Below are 24,306 nucleotides of genomic sequence, written 5' to 3' on the forward strand. Positions count from 1 at the left end.
ATGTCACTTACCATGGGGGACACAAGGCAAATGCCATGCACATAGCTGTAGAGGATTAACCAGGGAAAGGGACAGAAAGGCTGTCTGTGTTAAATGTAGATTCAGCTCTTGGTTTTCCACAGCATTTTAATCTGTGTCTGGTTGAGTCCACAGTGGAACGAAGGCCAAACTTACACACATATATGTTATATAAAATAGAAACAGGTTCACCCACAACACACGTGATGTAGGACTTGCTGCTGATGACCTGCTCTGGTTTCTGTCCAATCCAAACCTCAGAGCCTCACCTGCCAGTCACAACACAAGGGCCAGGGCTGGAATCCCCAAGTCAGGGCTGCGCCTTACCCAGCAGCCCCTCTGCCTTGCTTGGCAGCAGAACTTCCCGCTGCCAGTGCTGACCAAGTGAACTGCTTTGCCATCTGGTTTGACCTGATTTCCCTCTCCCTTTCTTCCTTACACTGCAGGCTTGGGAGTCTGGGTGGGTGGTGTAGACGCAGCTGAGCTGGCAGATCAGTCGGGAGGCAGACTTTGCTCTTTTTAGAGGCCAGTGGGCAGGCCCCTGGCATCAGGCCACTGAGGCCTTTGTAAAGGTATTTGGCCTAAGGACCAGCCATGCCAGCAGGTGGGTATAGAGAACAACATTGCTTCAAGTTTCTCCAGTCAGTGAACACTTGGGACCTCCTACCTAGCTTTGTACTGGGTCCTCTGTGAGTCTTCGTACCCACATGAACCCTGTCAGCCACATGGAAGGCTAGGCAGAGAGAGCCATTCACCTACTGACTCTTTCGTTCCATCCAAAGCTTCCAGCAACAGAGCAAGCTCTGACATTCTTATTTGTGAAAGGCATTCAGCCTCAGTGTGACCTAGGAAGAGTCTTCGGGTGATGTGTTTGGACTGCAAAAAAACCGGGGGGGGGGGGTCATGGGGAAGTTTAAGAGAAGGTGAGGGCTGGGTGGGACCGAGTAAAGAGAGCTCCGGCCTGGGAGGGTATTCAGGCAGGGGCAGTCAGGCTGAGCAATGGCTGGGCAGCCATACAAACGGGGCGTGTTGGAAAGCCCGGGGCTGACTCGGATTGATGTCCCCTGCACAGCAGAGGAAGAAGTGGCTGTTGAGAGAGGAGTCCCTCCATCTGCCAAATGGCCTTAGTCCAGTCACTTGCCTCTGACTCTCAAGATTGTCATCTTGTAAACTGTATTTTACGATCTTCATCTGACCCGTCTTATGATGGGGAACTCTGAGAGGACCAGACTGTGGGCAGTGGGAGGGGAATTGGGGAGAAGAGGGTCTCTGGTGAAACTCCCCCCCTGGGAGGAGGGAGGAAGGTTCAAGAGCTGCAGTCACAGAGGTAAGGAGGAGGAATTCCTGTGGCCAGCAGACCGGCTAGGCTAGAAAGAGTGGGCGCAGCCTACTTGCATGCGCGGCTGGGCTGGGTGGGAAAGGCCAGGAGGCCAGCGCTTCCTGCAGCCTGGGATTCCAGAGGGTTTACAGGGTGAGGTATGTCATAGGTCTGGAGGAAAGGCCCGGAAGGTGGAAGGGCTAGTGTGTCAAGGGTGCTCCTCCCCACCCAGCAGGCCTCCTGTCCTTTCCAGTAGCATGCATGAGTAGGGAGAAAGCAACCCTACTTCTAGCTCACCAATGCCCTGCGTAGAACACTGTGTTTCTCTAAATGTCTAAAGTTTCCTCTCCAGCTATGGCATGTAGAATTCTCTTCCTGGTTGTTCTGGATGGACAATCCAGAACAGGCCTCCTACGCTCTTGGCTGTCACCCCCGCTCTCTTGACAGCCCCATGGTGAGTTTGTGTAGTCCTGTTTGTTTCATAACAGCCTTCCTCTAACCCACCTGTTTCTGGAAGCTTCCAGATCCTAGAGGGACGTACTCCACAGCCAATGAGATGAATCCTTTGAGGAACTAGACAGTGACAGCTCCTGATGACAAGGACATACTGAGCACTCTTGCTGACCTCTTCCTCTCCCGCGTGCTTTATTCCAGCCTGACTTCCGTCTGTCTGAGCTGTCGGGTCTGATCGACACTCTAATGTAGAGAAAACAGTTATGAGGACCCATGTCAGATTGTCTCCTGTAGCTGGGTGTGCTACAACTCAGTTCTTCAAGGAAAAAAGGAAAAGATTAGAAATTAGAATGTTTTATTACCTATGAGATAGAACCATGTTTACCACGAGGTGACTGCAAGCTCCCATAAAGAGACTGTGTTGCGTATTGCTGGCGGAAATGCTATACACCACAGGCTCAGAAGGGTTTCCTAGAGCTGACACACAGGCGAATGAAGGACACAAGCAAAGCCAGCGTGGGTTGGGGTTCAGTTTGAAGTCCGAAGCCTGGGTGGCTTAGCGATAAGGACATGTACCTACTCAGAGGTTTGTGGATGGGGATGTTCCCTGGTCAGGGCAGTTCCTTTGACTGGTTCAGTGATGGGATTCGCCTGCTCATTGTCCTGCTCTGCTTCCTCCAGGGGCGGTGGTAGAGGTCTGGAAGGGTGCTGAGCCTAGAAACACTGGACTCCAGGCTGCCTCCCTGCTGAAGGGAGGAGAGGGCTTTGATGTGGTGCAGCCTGCAGAGGAAACTGGAAAACAGTTTCAAACCCCAAAGAATAAGGAGAGCAGCCTTTTGTCTTCCCTGAAGCCTGGCACCTTCTTGCCGCCTGAAATGCTCTGCAACCACATGGCCGTCCTGCCGTGTGACTTTCTCCGCTGTTGTAGCAAACATTACATAAAATCCTGAGGTATAAGGCCAACTAAGAAACATTCGGTTACAAATCCACTCTACACGCTCAACTGTCCCCAGAGATGCCACATTACCTTGACTTCATTTCCTGGAGGTCAAAAGAAATGTGACCCTGAGTAGCATTCCTGCTGATGTGGGCCAGGCATGCCCCTCCCTGAGGGAGAGGTGCGGAGGGAGCCTCTTCAGGACAATAAAACTGTCCGGCATCTACCCCTGCAACACACCTACACTCCATTGCTTCCCCCAGCTGTTGAACACCTGGTCCCTGGGGACCCTGCTGGTCAGTGTCACCCTTACAGCTAGGCTGGATCTTCACTGAGTTAGACACATCTCTTGGCCATTTCTGCAGGCCCCCACCCTCTTCCCAGTCCTAGGAAAATCTCCCTCTGGCGCATGGCATGGGAAAACATGGATTTTTCTCTTTCCACGAGCCAGGGAGGCAGCCTGTACTGAGAACCATCTAGAAGTCTGGTGTGCTGTTAATGTGGAAGGAAAGAAAGCACAGGCTGGGGCACACAGCATGGAGGGAGCCCTTGCAGCTTTCTGAGGCCATCAGGTGTGCTCCTGGTGGCTATACTACCCCACCCCACCGCTGTCTCTCTCCCCAGAGAGACCCTGCAGCTTCATCCTCAGGAATCCTGTGTATGTCACATGCCCCCCAGATAAGGCTGTAGTCAGTGCGAGGCTCCACATTGCCGCCAGTGAAGCTTCTATGGACACCCTCTCAGAAGGTTACTCAGGCCAGGTCACAGCTAATCCTTCCGGAATTTTTCTTGGTAGCTCTAGGCTTATGCTTTTTGGATGCACCGAAAGGGCTCTCACACGGGCCCAGATCTTGTTTTCCTGTTTAAAAACCAAGCTTCTCAGGCCCTGTGTGAGCGGCTCTCTGCTGGTCTTTTCAGCTTTGATCCTCAGTCTCCCTCTTTTCTCTGCCAGCATGTGCTTCCAAATCCCCTCCCCCCACGCTCTAGAAAGTTTGGTCCACTGTGACTGTGCCATGTTCAGACTTCTCACAGCCTCCTCCCTCCTCAGTTATCTCAGGCCTTCTACGGTGTTAGAGTGGAGTTGGGTGTCCCTGAGCCCCCAGTCAAAAGAGTTCAGCTCTGTGCCTCATGTGCTGACTGCTGTTCTCAGAGCCCTGGGCTTCACGTCTGTAAGTTGGGCATCATAAGATCAGCATCATAGGACCACCGTGAAGAGACAGCAAGAAGGCAGGTATACAATATTGAGAGTAGAAACAATGTCTCGAGGACTCAATAAGAAGAACCACCTTTGCCATTCCCCCATCCACCATCTCCTTCTTGAGCAGAGCATAAGTTATTTAGCCATCCAGGAGATGGGTGGCCAGATTCTCCATGAAGCCTTTGGATGGTACCCTATAGAGGATACAGGTGGCGGCCACATTTGCTGGCATTTGCTATCTTCCAGGAACCATGTGGAATGCTCAAACACAGCAATCTGCTTCATCCCCAAATCCATCAATGGGAAGTTTATAATTTATTTACCTGGCTGAGCCCAACTTATCAAAGCCTATGATTCTTTTTTCAATGTTAAAATAGAGCCAACATGATAACCATTGACTTTGACTTTGAATGTTCCCTATGTCCTAGGCTAGTAGGGATGAGCCCTAGGATTCTTTCCGGAGTTGAGGGGCAGCAGTCAGTTGCCCCTCGGAGTCAGTCCTGAGTCCTGCAGACCAACAGTGTAGTGTCCTCTGCCACTGAGAGTGGGGCCTGGCGCTTCCCACTTCTACACCTTCACTGAAGAGTTGCCTTCATCAGATTGGCCTACAACCATATATGTATGAGAAATATTTTCTTGCTTGTCAATTGATTTAGGAGAAGCCAACCACATGGGTAGTACCACCAAGGCTCACGCATCTGGGCTGTGTAAGAAAGCTGAACGTAAACCACAGGGATGGGAGCCCGTAAGGGTCATTGTGCTTCAAGTTCCTGCCTTTAGAGTCCTGCCCTGCCGCTGTCTGTGATGAGCTGCGGTCTGGAAACGTAATCCAAATAAACCCTTTCCCCCAAGTTGATTTTGAACAGAGGGGCTAATCACAACAAGAAAAAAACAAACTAAAAGATACACGCACACATGCACAGGCACACCAGAATATCTAGGAAACTGAGACCAACCCCTTATCTCAGGCACTCTGACCATCACATGATCTGGCAAGCTACACATAGGCTTTTGGGAAGTCTTTTTTTGACCTCCCTTCCATCTGGCCTCTGTCTTTAGTTCCTGTTGTTTCGTGACTACATGGTTACCTTTTATTCCCAGAGACCATGGAGCACCTGTTAGCCTGTAAATTTTGCAGCAAATTCGGTCAGGAAAAGTATTTAAAGCCATGACTGTGAATAATGCCTGTGAGTTTTCTAGGGTTTAAAACATATCCTCGGTTGACAGGTACTGACAGCTAGGCCTGCTGGCCGGTGCATCCTAGCATTCATTCATCCATTTGAAAAATATTTATTGAGCAACTACAGGAACTGTGTGTTGTTGGAGTGTTGTGAGAACATTGTATATGAAACAGGCATGGTTTCTGTGTTCAACCAGACCACGGGGTACACTGACAGATGGTGTTTCAGTGAGCAAGAACCCTGCTGCTCTTTCAGAGGCCCTGAATTTCGTTTTCTGCTCCTACAGGGTCGCTCATAACTGCCTGTAACTTCAGTTCCTGGGGAACTGAGCGCCCTCTTCTGGCACCAGAGGGTACTGCACGCATGTGTGACGCATATACACACTCACAGGTTCACACTCATCCACATAAGAAAACTAAATCTAGCCAGGCGTGGTAGCTCGTGACTTTAATCCCAGTACCCAGCACTCAGGGGGCAGAGGTTGGCAGATCTCTGAGTTCCAGGCCGGCCTGGTTTACAGAGTGAGTTCCAGGACAGGGGGAGCTACATAGAGAAGACCTCAAAACAATCAAACAAATAGAAAACAATCAATAAATAAACAATCTTTAAAAATTTTAAGACTTCAGGATAAAGGTGGGAAGTGAATTGAAAACAATAAAAAGCAAAAGTAAACGAACAATAGAAAGTTCCTGTGGCTAAAGCGCCAAAATACAAGATGTCTAACAAAAAAAAAAAAAAAATGCTCTAAAAGAGGGAACCCTGACAGATACTTCCACACAGATGTCCACAGCATCACCACTTATAAGAGCTCAAAGCTAGAGAAAGCCTGTGTCCATCAACAGCGTGAAAGTAAGAGCGGAATGGCTGTATGGTCAATAAGATGTTATTCGCTTGTGCGCCGGTCACCTGAGCTTTGAACCTGTGATGTTGAGATCAGCCAATCAGTGTACAGAGAAACAGCAGATGGGCACAGGGGTGTGTGTGCTTCCAATCCAAGCACTTGGACGGCCAGGGCAGGAGAAGGTGAATTCGGGAGCACCTTGGGCTACATAGCAAGTTCCATGCCAGCCTGGGCTATGCCGCCGCACCAAAACTGCATTGTTCCCCTTCAGTGAAGTCTCTAATACAGATGCATAAAGACAGAAAAATGAATGGTAACTGCCTCCGAGCTGGGGAAAGGGAGTGAGGAGGAGCTGCCTGGGGGCTGATAGTGGCAAGCTGAAGTTCTGCAGGTTGGGGTATAGCATAGGGTACGCCAGCACACCCAACTGTACTGTGAAACAGTCATCATGGTAGACTGGATCTTAGATGAGGATATTTCTTACCACCCTTTATATGAAAAGGAGAGAACAAGCGAAAGGGGGAAAGCAACAGAGAGAGAGAGAGAGAGAGAGAGAGAGAGAGAGAGAGAGAGACAGAAGAAGGAGGAAGAGGAGGAGGAGGAGGAAGAGCAAGAGGAGGAGGAAGAGGAGGAGGAAGAGCAAGAGGAGGAGGAGGAGGAGGAGGAGGAAGAGCAAGAGGAGGAGGAAGAGGAGGAGGGGGTAAGGAATGACGAAGAGAAGGGAGGATGACCCATACCTCCAGGGACAAGAAGCCTGTACCACGTCCTGAATTCCCACATAACTGTCTCTTGGGGTGCCTATTGAGTACCCTGTAAGGTACTCAGGGGAACCCCCACACCTACACATGGTACACACAGGATGAAGGTGAAATCTTCCCTGTTGTTATCTCTAGTGCTAGATAAACGGCTGTTGGAATCAGCACAGCAAGCAGGGCTTTAAAGAGCCAGCACCTCCTACTCCTAAAGGAAGCCTGGATGCTTGCTTGGTCTTGTCCTGTCTAAGTCAAGTCCCTTTTCTAACCCTGAAGTGACTTCTTGTTACCTAATGAGCATGCCTCGGCTGTCACAACTGATCGTTTCTCCTTGAAATGCCATCTTCACCTTGTCCCCAGGGATACCACGTATTTGACTTTCTTTTCACCTCCCAAGTTTCAACCTCTTAGCCTCCTCTGTGAGCTGTCTCTTGCCCGCCTGCCCTCTGTACTTCAAGGTACAATGGCCTCTTTTTTTCCTTCTCACTCGTTGTTGAGACCCCCAGCCAGCCTTCTGGCATCCCCTGGCACAAACGCATCCAGAACTGTCCTGTGTACACCCTGACCGTTTCCTCAGTCTGGGCTCCATATCCTCTTCCTACTCAGCACTGTTGTGGAGAAGTCTACCTCAACACTAACGGATGAACCTAAAACTAAACAGGCTGTACCCAGTGTCTTAGGGTTTCTATTGCTGTGAAGAGACACCAGAAACAAGGCGACTTTTATAAAGGACATTCAGTTGGGACTGGCTTACAGGTTCATGGGTTCAATTCATTGTAACCAAGGCAGGGAGCATGGCGGTGTCCAGGAAAACATGGGGCTGGAATAGCTGAAAGTTCTATATCTTCATCCAAAGGCAGACATAAGATTGGCTCTCACGTGGCTAGGAGGGGTGTCTCAACGCCCATCCCCACAGTGACACACTTCCTCTAACAAGACCACGCCCACTCCAACAAGGCCACACTTTCTAATAGTGCCACTCCTTGGGCGAGGCATATTCAAACCACCACGCCCAGCCACCAAGATTCTCGTTGCTTCAACAGAACCCCTAATACCATTTTTATTTTCTATTCCTCTCACATCTTACAGTCAACACACCAACAAATCCTGCCTGGTCAGCCCTTACACCACACCCAGCATCTATTCATCCAGTCCTTGGACTGCCATATTGTCGCAAGCCCTGACAGCCAATCTGCGCTATTTCTGCTACCTAATGAGGATGACCCCTGTCTTTGACTTAAACTCACCTCTAAACAATGTATCTCCCAAATAGTAACCAATGTGATCCTTCAGAACTGTAAGGTCACATCTCCTCTCCGACCTACACCTACATGGCCTCCCCTTTCATGTAGGTTATAGGACAAATATGTGTCATGTCTACCTTAACTATATTACCTAGAGGCCAGAGGGGCCCTAAGGATGAGAGAGGAGAGGAAGGAGCCTCTCCCCTTCCCCCGAGCCTGCACCCAGGAGGCAGGAGCACACATGCCTTCCTTTCCGTGCACATTCCTGTTACTCAGAATGGGAATTGTAATTATAAACGAGAGCCTTCTTGAGGTTCTAAGTGAAGAGGATTCGTCGAGCTTTAAAAGGAATAACTAAGACAGATTATAGCTAACCTTGTACTCCACCTCAAAGGATTTGAGTAAGGAAAGTAGTCAAGCTAGCATTTTGCAGGCACATAGTGGATTTCTTTTTTAAAGCTGTTTTAAAGTTCCCTGTTGCTCAGAACCCAAGGAATTTTGCCACTCTGCAAAGAGTTCTTCCTACGCATGGAACCACCCCAGCAACCAAGCCAGCATCGAGATTTCTCTCCAGCCCACACCCCACCCACACGCGCACACTGTCGCTTTATGGTCTGGAGCGATGCAGGGGTGAGGTTCTGTTCCTTATGCACAAGCACACCCACAGTCAATGTACGACTTTGTTAGAAATTGAAAGAGGGCCCCAGCAACCACTTACTACAAAAACATTATTCGTTTCCTTCTAGATCCAGGAATGTCACGAAAACGCACCATGCCCAGAGCCCCAAACGGTGAAGACCTGTCTTTAATGTTTTATATCTTTGGCCAAAACACTGAGGTGCAAACCTGGGCCCCATATAACAGCCAGACTTCTGCAATCTCTGACCTGATTAGCTAGCTGTTTCCTTGGGAGATTTCTTTTGGTCACCAAATCCTCTGTTGTCTTCCAGTTCTGCATCTATTTCCTCTTTGTAGTGGTGCTGATTGGAGGCTGTGATTATCTACCGACTTAGGCTGAGGTTTCTCACTGGGAGTCGAGATGCTGTCCACAGCCTTCTGAGTGGACTTGTTGGCTGACCGGTCTCACTACTGGGTTAAACAAGGTGAGCTGGGTTGTTCTTGTTAGTTGTTTGCTCAGGCTCCTGCCTGAAGTCTATTTCCCCAGCAGCCAGTGGGGACACTTTCACTCTATAGCCCTGTGAAATACAGCTTTGTATTTTATATGTCCTATGCAGCATGGTGCTTAATGCCACTCATTCACCTTCCCTGAGGAAAAGCATCCTGGATCTTATTGTGACAGGGGAGGGGCATGTGCTTGGAGTCACTGGCAGGGTGATATCGGAGTGGTGTTGATACTGATGGAGGTGACAGATGTGGTGGCAGCACCAACAGCATTGGCGGATTTGGTGACAGTGACGGTGGTGGTCTTAGGGGTCGAACCTTCAGTCATTATGGCTGAGCTGGCAGAAGTGGTAGTCAGTGGGGCTGCTGCAGTGGTGACTGTGATGTACTGTGGGTGCTGATGCTGATGCTGATGCTGCAGTGGGAACTGTGATGTACTGTGGGTACTGATGCTGATACTGATGCTGATGCTGGTACCTCCTATTCCTTCTGTCCTCCCTGCTACCTGCTACTCCTACCCCATCACTCAACCAGTGGTACTCCTAACTCCTGCCAAATTCAAGACAACTCTGGCTTTTCTTTTAGAGATTAGGTGATAGCTTCCTCCTGTTGGCAAACACATTACTATTCATCCACTGACTCCCCCCTTTACAGAAATGACGTGGCATAGCTACACTCCCATGCTCTTTGCTTTCCTCAATGTATCCCCAATTCTATTCCATGATCATTTCTGTGGGGTTTAGGGAAGAGCAGGTTTTAAAATAGAAGTTCCCCATTGCCTTTGGAACAAGGCTTTGTTTCTTACGTCTTCCTTTCAGATTTCCTCTTTCTACTTGATTTTCTGTGTGAAGAGTAGGATCTGCCAAATGTGTCCTAAGTAAGCTTGGGTCCTAGGTCTCCATTTCTCAAGATCTGAAAGTTATGGGGTTCTTCAAGTTTTGAGATTAAAAAAAAAAAGAATAAAATTTTATTTTTAAAACAAAAACATGTCTGAGCAAAGTTTTGGAAAATTAAAACCAATTTGAAACATTTACATCTACCAAATTCTTGTCTTCAGTACTGAAAACAAACCATCAAGCAACACAGTTGTGTACTGTTCACAAGATAATTACAGGATTTATTAAATATATGAACTCATAATACATGGGCAGAGTGGTACAGGAATGAGATGCAAGGCTGGGCCAGGGTGAACCTCAGTGATGGATGTGTCCTTTGCATTTCATTTCAACTCATTTAGACACAGCGTTAGCCTTCAGAGCCATGATTTCCATAATGACGGTGGTCCTGCACACGCTCCACTTGAGCTCACACGCCTCGCCTCAGACAGCCTCAGAGAGTACAGCCTAGGTTCCCATAGGCAGGAAGAACTTAAGTTGCCTGACTGGGAAAGAAGCAATGCATAGGGCCTGGTCTGCAGCATGCTTGCTTACAGAGCCGCTTCCTGAAAAGTAGGCAAACTTTGCCCATAAACACATCTTGGGACCAAATGTCCTCTTGAGCCCTGACAAGAAGGCAGAAAAGAGATTAAACAACTGTCTTAGGTTCACTTTCATTGCTGTGAAGGAATAACATGACCAAAGCAACTCTTAGAAAGGACAACATTTAATCAGGGCTGGCTTACAGTTTCAGTGGTTCCGTCCATTATCATCATGGCAGGAAGCATGGCAGCATCCAGGAAGACATGGTGCTGGAGGAGGGGCTGAGAGTTCTGCATCTTGAAGGCAGCTGGGCAGAGTTTGAGCATAGGAGACCTCAAAGCCCACCCTCACAGTGACACACTTCCTCCAACAAGGCCACACCTCCTAATAGTGCCACTCTCTATGGCCAAGCAGTTGAACACATGAGTCTATGGGGGCCAAACGTATTCAAACCACCACAATGACCAACATGGCTTCTCTTCTTTTAAGACACTTAGTGCTTCTGGGAATCCCACAAAGCCTTGACACCTAGCTGGATATCATCTCTCTTTGCAGCATACACACACAAAAAGGGGGAAAATCTGCCCGTTTGCTCAAGAGAAAAATATCAAGTTTTGTTTTGCCATATTTTTTCCCTCTCAATATTGCCACATACTCACACACATGGGGTAGGGGGAGAAAGTGGAGAGGGGAGAGGGGAAGGGAGAGAGGGAGGGGGGAAAAAGGACTCAAGAGAGGGAGAGAGCTTGAAATAAAGCAATTCCACCCGATCAGACTTAGATTCAGATCCTAGCTCCTCTCTTTAACGAGTGCACAAACTTAGACAGACTTGAACCTTTGACAGATTCCCTGAGCTCCAGGGCTTGTATACGAGCAGAATAACAATAGTATCAAGTGCACATATCGCTTCAGGAGAAAATAATGCAAAATAAAACATGCAGAATTATGCTGGTCACAGCTGCAGCTGTCCAGTGGGTGTTCAGTGAACAGTAGCTGAGCTCCTGCCCTTGACTCCTGAGTTAAGAAAGTCTTTATTAAGTGCCAGGCAGCAGGGAACAGATGTAGACATGTCCACCGCTGAGTGCAGTGCACCAAGGACTCCATCTCTCAAGAGCAGCAGCTGTGAGGCCTGAACTGGCCTGCATTATGGGATGGATGGGATCTGGCTGACAGGAGGGGGTGGGGAACTTTGTAGAAAGAAGAATTGGTACTTTCTACCTTTGTAACCAAGCCTAATTTTCTTTTCTTTCTTTTTTTTTTAATTTGTAGCTTTTATATTATAAGAAACAACTTTTATGAAAAAATTTTTGCATTTCTGTAACATGGAAACTTGCTGAGACGGTAAAAATAGGTGTTTCTTTTAAAAATATCAGCTTCATTACCTATTGGCTTTCTCGTCACTCCTAATGGCTGCATGGCATCATCTGGCTTCCAGGTGTTGTCTTCTCCGTCACCCTTCCCTGTCATTTGATTTCTCAGTTATCAGTTTGGTGTGATCACAGGCACCGATCAATACAACAAACACACCTGACGGTTCTTCCTCTCGGGAATCACTTCTGGGCCATCCAGCCTGGGTCAAGGGCTATGAGCATTCTTGGCAGCTCCCTGCCAGGTTCTTGTCAATGGGTTCACACACCAGGTGTCATGACCTGATGTCGTTTGTCAGGATGGGCCAAAGTAGAACTTCACTGAGCTTGATGTGTCGTCTGATGGGGAGAGTGTCCAGTCACCAGGCAGGAGGGAAGAAAGAAGCTTACCTCCCACAAAACAGTCAAGGGGTGGCCTGAAGTACCCCCGCCTACAAGCAGACACCAAGCATGGCCATGGTGTTGTGTTTTTACCTTGTTCACAGTTAACTGCATAGGTGGTCAAGAGAGTCATAGTTGTTACTGAACATGCTCGGGGGAAATCATCATTCTTACACTGAATGTTGTCTTTTTTCAGAAGGGTGGCAATGGTTAAGCAGGAATCCTTTACTAACACGGTAATATTACTTATTTGTTGGTCTTCCAGTCCACAGTGGCCTGGTTAGGTTTCTTGCCTTGTTCTTGTCCCTCTGGCTATAATCTATTGTCCTAGTGCATTTCTTGCTGATGTGAGAAAATACCTGAGACTGGACCATTTTTTTTTTTTTAAAGTAAAGGAGTTTGTTTGATTCATGATTCTCGGAGTTGCAAGTCTAAGAGCCCTACATCAGCACCCACTAAACCTGTAGGGAGCCCCCCCCCCCCCCCCCGTGCAGTAACAGAAATCAGACAGGTATGTCAACCCAGGTGTGACTTTCTGCGCTTTGTCATCGTGGGTCAATCCTCATGACCTAACCTAGTCTCAGTCGCCTCACAGGTGACACCTCCAGATACCATAAATGCGTGTTGCACATTACACTTCCACCACATGACTTCGGGGCAGGGCGGGGTTAGGGGATGAACACATTCAAACCACAGCATTTGTGGAAGCTCACCCCAGGACAGAGGGAGAGAGTCAACCTGGGTGAAGCCCTGAGCTAGGGGAGGTGAGGAAAAAGGCTTTTCTCTTCCTGTGTGCCTCAACACCCCCCCCACCCCACCTCATGGCTGTTGTCCAGAGAAGATGGCGGTGGGATGACGAAGCCAACCAGTCACACAGGATCTGGCTTTTCCAGCTCTAGGGGTGGGGACCCTGGAAGAGAGCAAGGCGGAAGCATCAGGGAGGGGTTGAGAGCATGGCCCTGGCAGTGCAGAAAGGAAAGCTGGTGTCAGCTGCCCATGACCATGGGGTAGGGTATAGCACAGTCTTCATAGGAGGAAGAGACCAAGAAGGGCAATGGTGCACAGCGTGAGACATTGGCAGTACCTCGGGCTCCATTGTGGGACATTGAGTGCCCGAGAAAGGCTATTGTGAGTAGATTTGAGAACTGTGGATTTCAGCAATGGGTGGCCAGACCAGGCAGTCCACAAGGTGAAGAATGTAGCAGAATTGTGAGCTTGGTTTCCATCCATCTTGAACACCGGCTGCTACTGTCTGCTACTCATGCTTGTTTACCTGAGAACTTTATAAAGAAAAGAGGTTCATTTAGTTCACAGTATAGAGGTGGAAAGTCTGAATGACAGGACTCTGACAAGAGCCTCTCTGGCTATGTCCTGTCATCATGACAGCTATGAGACTCACATGACAGACAGACAGGAAGACAGCACAGGGAGGGACAAATCAGTCTCAGAAGAACTATCAAAACACCACAAAACTATCTGGCTTCCTTCTGACAAACCCCAGTCCCTGTCTCTTAATGTCCTCTCATGCTGGGGGCCAGGCTTTTAATGCACGAACCCTTGGGGTACAGTCTGATCACGCCTAAACTATAGCAATGTTTGCATTACAGAGGGAAAAGGATATGAAATCCCTGGGGATTTGGGAAGGAGGGAAGAGGCAACGGAGATGGGAAAGAAGTGATGTAAGAGGAAGCAAGATGGTGGGCGGGTGTGTACAAGGGAAGTGGTTCCTCTTTCTCTAGTCCCCCAGCCCCCTTATCGTCAATTAAAGCCACTCTGCTCATGGACATGCTTTGGGGACAATAAAGCTCAGATCCAGTCCTGAACTGCTGTGGGGTAGACTGGGGGTGACCACACAGCAGCTGGGAACCCTGAGGTAGTATCCGGTAGAACCCACCAAGGGCTGGGTCACATGGTTGCTTTTTCCATTGCTCTGCGTTAGTGTCCTGAAGCAGGCATGGCAGGGCTCCAGAAATATACAGCCTCTGTCTGCTCTCTCTCTTTACCCACTTTGGAGTCAGCATTACTGGGTAGGCCATTTGATTTCACAACCTCCTTCCTGTGGCCAGGGTGTCACAGCACTGCATAGCAAAAGCCCTTTAAGTACCTGGGACCATTCTGCCCTGTGGACAAGGAAATACCACAGCAGCGTCCTGCAGAGGTGTGGGCTACCTAGTGACAATACCTGAGGTGGTGCTGGTGGGTGGAATGTCCAGGGTTGGCTTTCTGCTATTATCACGGCTGCTGTTCCCTAGCAACAGCTTTGCTGGTGGATCTGTGAGTTGGAGATAATTGCCTGCCGCTGATATTTCCTCTAGCCATCCTTTAAGGCAATGTGATACAGCTTTGCCCAGTGGGGCTTGAGAGAAAGTGTGCTGTGAGAGCTTTCGGGGGAGGGAGGGTTCTTTACCTCATCTTAAGAACTGGCCCCGCTCTTGGTTCCACCTTCAACCTGCCTGGAACAGGCACTATAAGGGCAGGGAAGGTTTTGCTGTTTGCCAGGAGCCTTACAAACCCAGGTAGCAATCTACCCACAAGCCTCATGCCCAGGCCAGCCCTTCTTGCTTTTTATTCTGAGACAGGGTCTCTTTGATCTGTCCAACTAGTTTTTCACTATAGTCTAGGCTGACCCTGAACACGCTATTCTTCAAACACACCCTCCTGAGTAGCAATGGTTACTCATGCCACCAGGCAGCCCTGGCTGGCATCATGTGACTCTGAGAGATAAATTTGAGGAAAGAGGCCAAGGGAATCTGAGTCAGCGGCCTGGCATTTCTAAGCCTCTGAAGCAAGGCAACCAGCTGCCCACTCTAGACTCTGGCTATAAATGAGGTTATGTATCAGCTACCTGCAGCCAAAGACATTCCTAACAGATCCAGCCCTGAGCTGCTCAAGGAGTGAGAGGCCCAAGTCGAGACGGAGGCTCCACGGTTTAGCAGGCCCTGCAAAATCATATGTCGTTGTTTCTGTCCCCGCCCCTAACCAAAGCGCCCTGACATCATCATCCCTCAGAGATGACTCAGAAAATCACCCCCCTGTGCCTATCAGAGCTCAGCTGATTAGAAGGACATGAGACCACAGTCGCATCCAAGCACGTGACGAGAATGTGGCTTCCATGGAAACCCGACAATGAAGAAACAGCAATGGAGGAAAGGCACCATCGAACCACAATTCCTGCAACCCTGAAAAGTCCCAGCATACCTCTGTCAACTAAGGCAGCTCCCTCCCACCTGGTTCCCAAGGATTCCAAGGGCCTGTGCTCACCAGATCTAGACTGTCCCTGTCTCGCTGTAGCTCTCCCGGAGGCCCAAGGTGACGATCACCTGAGCTTCCTGCAAGTGACAATCAATTCTTAGTTACCTTGTTAGCGCCAGTGCCCCGCTAGGACCTGGCATGGGTTAGGAGCCCGATCTGGAATGAGGGGATACAATAAATGGATGCAGGAATCCCCCCAGAAAGCAAGAGCAGAGCTGTGGGTCTTCAAGACTGAAGACGAGACAGAAACGCATGGGCAAGCAGCTGCCTCTTACGTCCTAGAATCCTATGAAGACCTTGAGTGGTGTCACGACAGTCTTCCATCTCTGTGGCTGGTCCCACTTGGGTTCCTCTTCCACGGTGTGCGGTTAGCTTTACTGCTTCCACAGGGGCCATTGTCATTAGTGGGGGGGGGGCTGCTTCTTGTACTGCAAGAGGAATTGGGGGTTTCCATATGCCTGCTTTTGTGTCTGGAGACCACAGTCTTCCTCTCTCTCCACCAAGGCTTGTCACAATGGCTGGCCTCATCCCAGCATCTGACCCAGTTCATCTGGGATTCATCCAGAGAGACATTTCTCACAGGCACTGACTGAGCAGGGGAGGCACGGAGCAGATTCTACTTGGTAAAAGGCTGTGAGGAGGAAAAGAAAGGTGGAGAGAACCACAAGAACGCCTCCAACAAAAATTCAGCTACTTAGAAGTTCTAGCTCAAAGCATATTAAGGCTTATGCCACAGGTGGAGAAACAGGTCCAGAATGCCCCCTTGTCTTCCAGCCGCCCCGTGAAGACAGCTGAACACACTGTGTGCTGTTCAAAGCATCTGTCTAGCATTAGCTTCAAGAAAATGAGACCAAACCTTCCAACAAAATTGCCTTGATGAAGTTTCTGAACACCCATTCCTTAGGGCATTCAAACTTAGGGAAGGTTGAAAGAGAGATGGAAAATTGGGTACCTGTTCTGTTACACCCAACTTTAGTCAGCTCAGCTATTTACCCCAAGATAGCATGAATTTTCTCACTTCCTACATTTGCTGGGGCCCAACAGCCTTATCCCATTTTTAAAAAATCATCATTATTATTATTATTATTATTATTATTATTATTATTATTATTATTGTCTTTAAGATGTGTAGCCCTAGCTAACTTTGAACACAGAGGTCCTCCTGCCTCTGCATCTGAACGCTGAGGTTGAGTGCTCAGGCCTGAGAGCCTCGTCATAAAGCTGTGGGACCCAACACTGTAGTCAGAAAAGTGGCCAGACAAATGGAGCTAGCCATTGTGAAAACACCGGTTTGCTCAAACCCTAAACCTAGAGATATGTGAGGACTTTCTATCAGCCAGGCTCAAGAGCCAGGCTAGCTCAGCAGCATGGCTATGCTCCTCACGCTGGTAAAATTAGAGCCAGTCACATGACCGTGGGTAGCCAGGGAGCCTGTTTTGAGCATTTTCCATTTGCGGACATGGTTATACCTCCAGCAGTGTGTGTGCCCCCTCAAACTATGTTAAATCCCCGACTTCTTGGGTGTTCCACTTCTGTTCTCCCAAGGAAAGGCAGAAGGTGAAGCCCTAAGTGGCAGGTGAATTGGGCAGGCGGCTGTTCCATTTTCACAGCTGGGTTTGCATGAGATGTTTCAATGACTGGCAACTCAGCCAGAGAACCAGTGTGGTTACTGTGGCACCCCGCCATCCAGCACAGCTGTGGAGCCACCCAGATTTGGAAGGGGTGTTTTGGGGGATTAGTCCCAGCTCTTAGGTAGGTGTCAACAGAGGTCAGCTGGCTCTTCGAGGTGGGCGTGGCTTGGCGTCTGCTGAGCAAACATTCAGCATCTTCCTGGGAGGCCACCTTGACACACTTTGGCCCAACCCGTTCTCCTGAAGCTGGGGTTTTGTAAGAGGCCAAATTCCAGGCTGGGGCAGAATAAACAAGAGAGCATGGCTAATGATTAGTGACTTACCCTGGAACACAACTGACCACACATTTCAGGAGAGACTCTGCGACCGCACCTGACCTCATGCCGACTGTTTACAGAGAAGCTATGAACAACCAGGGGCTTCCAGGTCCCCAAGGTGTCCGCTGGTGATTTTCTCTGTCCTTTGAAGAGTAACAGAGACACACCTGTTTGTTATCAGTTTGGAGTTCTCTGCCCGTATCCGCTTTAACAAGTAAATAATATATTTCTGCTTAAAACCTTACACCCATCTCTCACTTCACGGTCTTCAAAAAGATTCCAAATTCTACCCAAGTTTCAGTTTTGGGAGAGTGGGATTGGCAGTCCCCTCTGCGTAGAGATGCTTGGCCTAGAGTTGGAGGGTATGGGAGGGAAATGATGTATTTCCACCTAGGAGGTAACTCAGAATATTGCCTCTACCTTCTGTTTAAATATAACCATTGCCCTTCCAATTGCTGTATCTATGTGCCCTCTTTTTGGGGGTGCTGGAGACCTCATACTTTTTAAGTTTGCACACACCAGTGTGCTCCATGCCTAGCCCCACTGAGATGTCAGAGAAAGTAGTCAGTAGTTAGACGGTTGTTTCCGGCCTGCTGTCTAGATCCCGGCTTTCTATCCACTTATGACTTTGTGCTTGAGAGACTTCAAAACGCATATGCACACACGCATATACACATAGATATGCACATTTTGGATTTGTGGTTTTATTTTATGAGTGTTTTGTACATATGTATGCGTACTGTGTGTATGACTGTTGCCCCCAAAAGCCAGCAGGTGTCAGATCTCCTAGAACTGAAGTTATGAATGGCTTGGAGTTATCATGGGAGTGCTGGGAATTGAACCTGGGCCCTCTGACAGAGCAGCAAGTGATCTTAAGCACTAAGCCATCCCTTTAGCCCCTGTACTTGAAAAACCCTAGGTATAAAAATTAGGTTAAAAACCAAGCATTTACTGATAATAAACCACAAATAAAATTATTTTAAAATAATTCTTATCAGTTATATACAAATAACTTTACCATTGCTTAAAGGTGTGCTTGCGTATTCTTACATAGAAAATTATTTTTTGGCTGGAGTGCTGATGCCAAGGTATACAGAGAAGCTTCAGCATTGTTCAGAGTTGGTCAATATTTTGATTTTATAATCATGAATGTTGAGAACACCAATCCATGTAATAAAGCAAGGCAGAAGAATGTTTAGGGCCATTTCAGAGCCTGCTAGTCTCAAGACAAAATTCATTGAATAACTTTAACAAATGAAACTCAACTGTAATGTCAATGTAACTCAAGCAGCAAACTTTATAATCAAACTCTGTATCACATAAGCCAGATCTGTTCTGATTGGCTACGTGCATACCAGAGCTGTTCTGATTGGCTATGTGCATACCAGGGCTGTTCTGATTGGCTACGTGCATACCAGGGCTGTTCTGATTGGCTACGTGCATACCTGAGCTGTTCTGATTGGCTACGTGCATACCAGAGCTGTTCTGATTGGCTGCGTGCATGCTGAGAAGTGCCAGGAAGACACATCTGAAGCCTTTGGGTTTTGTACTTAAGCCATTCTGCTCCTGTGAGAGATGAAAGCTTTGTCTGAACAGTACGAACACGGAAACTGAGAACATGGAGGCCTCGGACCTGAGCCAAGGTGTTTCTGGCATCGGTCAGCGACATTGTGCCGAGTGAACTCATGAGTGGTACAAAGTGCTCAGAACCAAGTCTGCAGTGAGGTCGCCATGCCAGAAACACCGCAGGCCCATTACTCACTTGGTTTGAGTTAATTCTGGTCTCTGTGTGCTCAGAATTCTTTACTATTGTCAACTTTACTGTGATCCACATTTACTTACCTGACTGTAAATGGAGTTTCTTGTCTTGGGTTTGAAGTAGGAGCTAGGTGACCGTGACTCTATCACTAATCACAGCATGGGGGCTATATTAGTTTTCTAATCTAAAAAGAGGGTGGAAATCCTCAGGGAGTCCACAGAACCCACCCATGCTTTCAAAACTATTGGCTGGAAACTTCCAGTACTCTGACAACTACTCAGCTGCTGAGAACCTATGGGCCAGCTGATGTGTGTCCCTTCCTGGTACCCCATGGCCTTGCCTTACTGCCGCACCATGGGTCTCCCCAGGCCTCTGGTGGGTGCCCCAGCTTCCCTATCCTGTGCAATCAGCTGCCTCACTGGCCCTGTCCCCTGCTGGGGAGACCAGTGCCCTAGGAAAGTTCAGATAGGCAGGCTCCCCCAGTTGCTTCTCCATACCTTTCAGATCGTGTATTGTTTCTTCTGATTAACTCCCAGTTAGCGCTGGGAAGGCCAGTTTAAGTTGGATTCGGCCAGTTCCCCAGAGCCAGGTCCCGGCTACTTTTAGGCTTGATTAATTCTCAGGACTTCCTGCTTCCAAGATGGCTGCCATTCACATGCCTGTGCGTGCGTGCGTGCGTGCGTGTGTGCGTGCGTGCGTGCGTGCGTGGGGTCTTTCAAGAGCACACACACTGCTACCCTCCTGGCAACACCATATGACACTGGTCTTGCTTTAGTGTTCCTCACGTGGAAACTGAGGTTGCATGAGGCATGCCCAGCTAGTGATAGACAGGTGAGGCTAAAGGTGCCCCTCAGATGTGTGGCAGTTAGGTAGGTCATGGCCTCCATTTTCTCCTCCACTCACCCCAACTTCACTGCCTTGCCCCTGTAGAACTGGAGTCCACACAGGAACAAGGCCACAGATAGACTCCAGGCCTTGCCTTCCCAGTTGGAAATCCCGATTGTATGGCATTCGAGCAATTTCAAAGCCAGGCCAGAAATCTCTTGGTCATGTTAGCGCAAAGCCATTTGGGTTTGAATAACTCAGTGAGCAAGCAGTGTGACTTTAGAGACCCAGCTGCCCTGGAATGCATTTTAAAGCAGGAATTAGCTGACACAGGCAGCATCAGCTGGAAAAACAAGGTCTGGGTTGGGTGGCCCAGAGGTTCCCACTGACTTCACTAGCTGGGTAACAGAGGCCTGTAGTCACTGCCCCCTTGGCGGCTGTGCCATTAAAAGCCATGCAGTTGACAGGGGTCAGCAGTGGCTTGTTTAGTCCTTACAGCTCCTGTTGTCATTTTTTAGGAAGAAAATTACAGGTCTATCACTCTCTTAAATCAATCCAGTAATAATTAGCCAGGCCCTAGCGAGAGGTGGGTTACCCTTGACCTTGGCTGCTGGACAGGGAAGTGACCCATTGGAGTCTATGCAAATTCTTTAACCCTGACCAGAAAGGTGAGGGAGGGGGGAGTGCTGATCTGGGAGGTATTTAACAGAGAAGGGCCACCATGCATATTAATTCAGTTCTCCATTTTTCCAAGCTTCAGGTGACCTTGAGGTCAAGAGCAAAGAACTCTCAGATAAGGATCGACAAACCGGGACCTACCATGCAGGTGTGGTCCACCTATGTTTTACGGCAGTACACCCAGGACTGCTTATCTGTACCTTGTCTGGGGCTGTTTGCCTAGAGCCAGGAGCCGTAGCTTTAAACTCTAAATATCCACCCCTAGACTCTTTACCGACCCAGCTCAATGACCTCTGCCTTACTTCACAAAAGCCAAGTTTAAATTACTTAGTCCTCATTGTCTGACCTTTGTACTTGGCTAGGTATGACTCTGTGACCTGCCATTCCTAGATCCAAGGTATCTTGGATCTAAGAACTATGCAGGGAGTGGTATGAGTCACTTTCAGACAGAACTTGTGTTCCTAGATGTGTGCTATAATTTAGCTCTCAAGTATCCACAAAGGACTGGGTGTCAAGCCTTGGTTCCCAGCTTGGTAATGTTGGGAGCTATGAGGGCATACTAGGAATCCGTAGGTCACAGGGAGTATGCTCCCTAAAGCTATTGTGACCCATTGTCTCTCCTCCTCCATTGACAGCCAGAGGGTGGGTGGGCTTCCTCTGACAGATGCTCCCACCATGGTGCATTCATTGCTTTGCTGCAGCCCCAAAGCAAGTGTCCCAAATCCACCAAAACCTTGAGACAAACTTTTCTCTCTGAAAAGTGATTGGCTCAGGGATTTTGTTACAGTCATGGAAAGCCAACTGACACAGCACAGGCCTTGGATATTGGAGCCACCAAATGATCAGCTTGCCTTACGGTGCCTAGAGATCAGGCCATAAAGGACACTGAGCATGAAGTGAGCGTGTTTAAATCTCTGAGATTTGATCGCTGTTACTTTATGAATAGGTTTGCTAAGTAACTGGCTTATTCATACAGCTTGTTGTTAGAGTTCAGTATAAGCTATTTAAGATGTTTAGAACAATGGCCGGCACATAAGAAAGTACACAGTAAAAACTAGTGAAAATGATTCATGTCAATTACTATTGAGAAAACATGCATTATTTTTATATATTATCAACTTCACAATAACTGGAAGGTAGTGACTACTTTTTTTTTTTTCATTTATTCAATAAAAATCTATGATACTTGTTTTGTGTGATCAATCAAATTCTAGACTCAAGAACACAGATGGTAAGTAGTGGCACTTTTTGTCCATAGAGGGGAGATACGTTTACTCAATATGACAAGCAAAAGTAACATTGAAAGACCATAACCCAGAGTTGGGTGGTAGAAGCCAGAGAGGGTCTTACCAGGTGAAGGAGGAGAGAGACATTGCAAGGCAGAGGATCTGGCCAGAGAATGATCCAGAAGCCATGCTATGCTCTTTGGGAGAAATGCTGAACAGACTGACAAGACAGAGAAAAGCACCCTGACCCTTCCATGGCCACTGGAAAGGTGAGGTGACTTTCAGAGCTGAACACGAAGGAGTGAAATGAAATGCCGCCTGCCGGATACAACATGGCAACTGTAATTATGAATCCAAAATGGCTGTAGCCCTACACAAGACGTAAGCAAACACAACCACATACACGTGTGTGTGAGCGGGTGCACGCACATATCCTCAAGCAATGGGACACCTGGCTCGACAGCTCAGAAGCCAGAAGCTGAGGTGAACCTTTCGCCTGATTATCTGGACTGTCTATTGCGTCAGTGAAAGGCTGGCTCCCGAGAGTCACTTCTACCCATGTGCTGGAGAAATGAAGATTCAGATAAAGCTTTTACCTGGTTTGTTGTGACCAACTCTATGCTCCTCATAAGCTGATCTGAGGAGGCGTGTGGAGAAAAGAAAGCAAGTGAAGCATCAAAGGGCTGCACTGAGCTCAGGGGAAGGATTCAGGAGGACCTGGGCCACAGAAGAAATCAGAGATGGAAGGGTGGGGTCAAGCCTTCACCACATCAGTGTGTGTGGGGGGGGGGTGGTGTGTTCATATGCATATATGTGCGTTTATGCTGTATTGTGAATTTGGCATTTTCACCTCTTAAGGCCACAGGAAGATCAACCTAGAGTTGGTCTTTATTATCTACCTTATAAAAGAGTCTCTTGTGGTTCTTTGCTGCATAGGTCAAGCTCACTGGCCTGGGAGCTTCCTAATAACCTTCCATCTCTGCCTCCCCACTCACTGTGGGGACTTCAGACATGTGCTACCATGTCTGGCTTTACAAGGCTCTGGTGATCTGAACTTAAGTCTTCATGGCTGTGCAGCAAGCACTGTACCTACCAAGCCATCCCCCAGTCCCAGATTCTAGCATTCTTCCCTCATCCAGACTTTTTAAGACAAACAGGCCCAGTCACATGTCCGATGCCCTCTATAGAGAACACTGGTGACAATCTGATCTGTGGTCTAATTGAACAGTTCTGAGCATCAGACACCAGAGCCACCTGGTCTAGCTCTGCTGCTTACTGGTGAGGCAACACCAGGCAAACATTACTAATATCTTTATTATTTAGTTTTCCCGGCTGGAGGAGGGTACCAATTTTATACACTGTGAGGCTGGAGTAAGGCAGTGGATACAGGAGCTCAAATGTAACTCTAGCACCCAGGAGGCTGAGACAGGGGGACAGAAAATTCTAGGTCATCCTGGGCTACTGAGACACTATATTTCTAAAATTAAAACTAAAACCAAAAAAATTAAAAAAAAAATAAAATAAAAAGAGAGAGAGAGAAGGAGGAAGAGGAAGAATTAGAGAAGGAAGAGACAGTGCTACCAGACTGCTATAATTTTAAAAATATGGTATATGCACTTTAATGATTCGTGTATAGGAGCAGATCCTGAGGATGGTAACTCGGGAAGTGAGGCATGATGGGAAGGTATTGTCCTTAGAAGGAATTAGTTCTCCCTCCCAGCTTGTCATCCACCATGAGTCCACAGAACATGATGTTACCAAGGGGGCCCCCTCTCCAGAGACAGCACAAACAGGGCTATCTCACTGAACTTAAAACTGTGACCTAAATTTAAAAAATCAGTTATAAGGTACTAGCTAGCCTCTGGTATTTCATTACAGCAAGGAAAATGAACTAAGAGCTAATCGAGGATTTGATAAATGCTATTATTTTAATCCAGGGCTCTAATGCTACTCTATGATGTTTACAACATCCATATCTCAGAGGCCTTTCCCTCCCTCCCTCCCTCCCTCCCTCCCTCCCTCTCTCTCTCCCTCTCTCTCTCTCTCTCAGCACAAATCCACTTTTATTTATCTACTCTCCATTAGTTTAAACCCAGGATGGTTACAGCATCACATGAATCCTGTAGGCCTTTGCAGAAAGGTTGCTTCTGAATTTGGCAGGCAGCATACCACTATTTCTGTGGACCCGAGTTACTTTTCCCCAGGTCACTCTGGGTTTGTGGGTTTTTGTTTTTTTTTTTTTTTTTTTTTTTTTTTTTTTTGCTCTGTACGCATAAGCATATCTCTTGCCTAGGAACTCAGTATCATCTCAAGCACAAACACCTTGAGTTTTAAGAAGAGCTGTGTGCTCTCTTTAGCTCAGGAGACCTTGCTTGTAGCCTTGCGCCG

The sequence above is a fragment of the Micromys minutus genome (genome assembly GCF_963924665.1).
Source record: "Micromys minutus genome assembly, chromosome: 31".
NCBI lineage: Eukaryota > Metazoa > Chordata > Mammalia > Rodentia > Muridae > Micromys > Micromys minutus.